Below are 3,376 nucleotides of genomic sequence, written 5' to 3'. Positions count from 1 at the left end.
GATTTAACCGGTAAAAGTTCCTTCAAAATAAGAGTCCCGATCTTATTACTATCAAAATAAAAGTGAAAAACGAAAACTTTACCATAGGAAAAATATTGGCATATAAATATAATCACTTCTCTAAAAGGTAACTCATTTTAAATATAGTTAGACACATTAAAGGTCATTTACAATAATAATATTAATATTAGTAATAAGCTTTATATTTGTATAGCACCTATTACAAGAATTGTAGCCAAACTCGCTTCACAGCAGTTCAATTTACAGATTAGTATAACATGACAGGATAAAAGCAATGTAGATAAGCAGCTACATTTCAACACATATATCCACGAAGGTTAATACATGAAGACTTGTGACCCGGACTTGACTTGGACTCTTCTTAGGTGACTTGGACTCGGACTCGAACACAGGTAATGATGACTCGGACTCGGACTTGACTTGGACTCTTCTTAGGTGACTCGGACTTGGACTCGGACTCGGACTCGAACAAAGGTAATGATGACTCGGACTCGACTCGGACACTCCTTGGGTGACTCGGACTTGGACTCGGACTCGACTACGACTCGTGAATTGGTGACTTGACTACAACACTGGATTAGACGACGAACTGGTGAATACTGGATGAAGAAACCGGGTATATATGCAGGTGTAGGTGAGTAGTTGTAATCAGAGAGATGAGCAGCAGCTGAGGAGGTGAGTTGGCGGGAATCGGAATTAGATCAGCCAAGCCCAGCCAGGAAGACAGACAGACAAAAACAAACACAGATGGGGAAAAGAAGGAGGCAGACTGTAGATCCTTACACTATCTCTTGGACATGTCTGGCTCCTTCTCATTGTCTGTGCTTGCTGGGGCAACACAGGACTGGTGAAAAGAGGGGGGCTGTGGGTCGGTAAGCTCTATCTGACCCCCTGGGACATAATATACTTACGTTTTCCCATGCTCCTTAGGGACCTGGGAAACGTGGTGCTCAGTGTGTAGTCAGGGGCAGTGTGTTGGGTCGATGTGTGGGGCGACAGGGCGTTTATTCATCGGGGCTCCACCCACTGTACCCATAGAGTCCAGTAGAGGGCGGAGCCTGTGTGAGATAGAACGGGGGGTTACATATTGTAACCCTAGTTCTATAAGCGCAGGCGAACCCCTCTACTTAGGGGCCCTATTCCACTCGTTGAAGAGGGTGTAGGATGACAGTCAGGAGGTGTAGCTGCCTTATATACTGTGAGCCTGCGCGTGCATTCAGGTAGGCTCGCCCTGATTGGCCGGCTACGTTTATACAACTTCAGTGTGTGAACGCTCGCCTATCATTGATGAGAGTAGTAGGCCTACCCATAGAGTCCAGTAGAGGGCTCCACCTGTGCTAGGGTTACAATACGGAAACCTTCGTTTTTTCTTCTGACTTAAATCTATTTATTTTCAGTGCTGACAGCCTGACAGAAGCCTATTTTGCTGACACTGGCTACACACAGTGGTGTGTTTTATGATATATGAGTTATGATGATTAATGGCTGTACGTGTGCCCACCGCAGCACACGATCTGTCCCGCTGGGTGTGTATCCTCTCTACAGCCACTTCACATTAAAAGCTTCCTGAAGAGCTGGAACGAGTGGAAACAATCCATCAAATATATTTCCCCTCCGGACAAGTGCATACAACACAACTTACATTGTATTTTTGGATCGGCAGCAAAGGAAAAGTGGATAACGCCGAAATGCAAAAGCAGCATGTCTAATTTAAGTAGAGTGCACATATAACATGAGCTTTAGAGGCTTGGAAAACAAACATGGCATTAATGTGCAGTGAGAGCACACACCACTTCCTCAGGAAACATCAAACATGAATGTGTCCCGAGAAACAGGAAAGACCAAAAACAGCGCGATTACTTTAACCAACACATTTAAAAAAGTATAAAAATGCAAGAAAATAATACGGAAGTAATGTTTGTAAAGAGAAGCCTGGATAACATCAAACAAATATGAATCAATATTTACAAAGAAAAAGGAAGAAGGAGAACAACATGGTTTTTTAATGCTAATTATTTATAAGGCGTCCACTGTTGATAACCTGATTATTACGTTTAGATTACAAGATTAGTTATTTGGTCTATACAATGGGAGAAAATTGAGAAATCACTGTTCACCTCAAATTATTGTAAACCGGAATATATTCTGATTTAAGAATCATGGATCAGAAATATTACTTTTTTTTAACCTAGAAATCTATAATCCAAATGTATGGTAATTAATGTAATAGTTATCATTATTTTATTATTTTTATCGTTGCCCTTACCTGGTTTCTCCGCCCATCCCCTCACCTGCTTCTCATTCCCTCATTAGCCCCACAGCATACACCACTTTATTCCCTGCCAGATTGTATTCTGTACACTGCCAAGAGCTCCAGTCTTCTTCTCGTATTTTGCCCATGTACTGTATCTGCTCCTCCTGTGTTCTGCCTGCCCCAACTGGAGTTGTTTGCCTGGGTAGCCTGAGTTTGACCCTGCTTGTGCAAGACTGTACATGATGAATATTTGAAAACAACATTTCTGGACTCAAGAATCTTGGGAAAGTTTTCTTGTATCGGTGGTCTTGGAGTTCAGATCTTCCTTTTTGTGTCTTGTGAAGATTCAAAGCGTTTGCACATTGGGGCAGATTGTTGAAGGTGCTGTACTCCATTAGGGTTAATAAATGCATTAGAATGCAATGATGTGCCATACAGCTGCATGCCAGTGTTCCCCCTAAGGAATGTAATAGTAGGTTGCCTCTCTTATATGCTGTCTATGTTGCATTCCTATAATATCCACATTCTTGAATCCTTTCCAACATTTGCCTTTTTTATGTGTTCCCTCCCGCAACAGCTATACAGTACAAAGGAGCTGAATAACTTAAAGGGGACCTATCATGCAAAATGCACTTTGTGATGTCTTTTATACATAAATATGTGTCCCCGGTGCGTCAGGGAACTCACGCTGCGTCAGAAAATAAAACCCTCTCTCTTTTCCTCCGTACCCAAATCTTTTAAAAACAGGGGTACAACGAGCGGATACAGATTTTCTGCCGATTTGACGTGAAATCGGCAGCGGACCCACAGAAAGTTGCAATCACAAACAATGCCTGACGTGTTTTGGGCGTAATCTCGTCTTTGTTTACATTAGCAAGCCTCGCTAACACTCAGAGCTAACCTGTACTGTAGAGCACATGTGTTTAAAAAGCAGGAAATAAAAAAAAGAACTCACCTTGTGATAAACCTGCAAGAGAAAAAGCATTTGAGCTCCATACTATTTCAGAAATAATCTTTGACAGGATGGCGTTTTATCACAGCAGAATTTAACTTTATCTCCGGTAGAATTCTGATCAGGCATTAGCTTCGCCTCCTCTTTTT

At 42.0% G+C, this 3,376-nt stretch overlaps 1 long non-coding RNA gene across 1 annotated transcript in view; it reads left to right on the top strand.

Annotated features, from left to right (window-relative positions):
* Window positions 1–831: 831 nt before the first annotated feature.
* LOC104965504 (uncharacterized) overlaps window positions 832–3,376 on the top strand; it is a 6,012-nt gene continuing 3,467 nt past the window's right edge. Inside the window, exons 1-2 of the long non-coding RNA XR_800534.1 lie at window positions 832–842; window positions 1,178–1,180. This is a non-coding gene — a long non-coding RNA (uncharacterized lncRNA). The remainder of the gene's footprint in view (window positions 843–1,177; window positions 1,181–3,376) is intronic.

The sequence above is a fragment of the Notothenia coriiceps genome, unplaced genomic scaffold, assembly GCF_000735185.1.
Source record: "Notothenia coriiceps isolate Sejong01 unplaced genomic scaffold, NC01 NC01_scaffold00037246, whole genome shotgun sequence".
NCBI classification, from domain to species: Eukaryota; Metazoa; Chordata; class Actinopteri; order Perciformes; family Nototheniidae; genus Notothenia; species Notothenia coriiceps.
The sequence above is the reverse complement of the archived record's forward strand: the minus strand, read 5'-3'. Positions and strand labels throughout refer to the sequence as shown.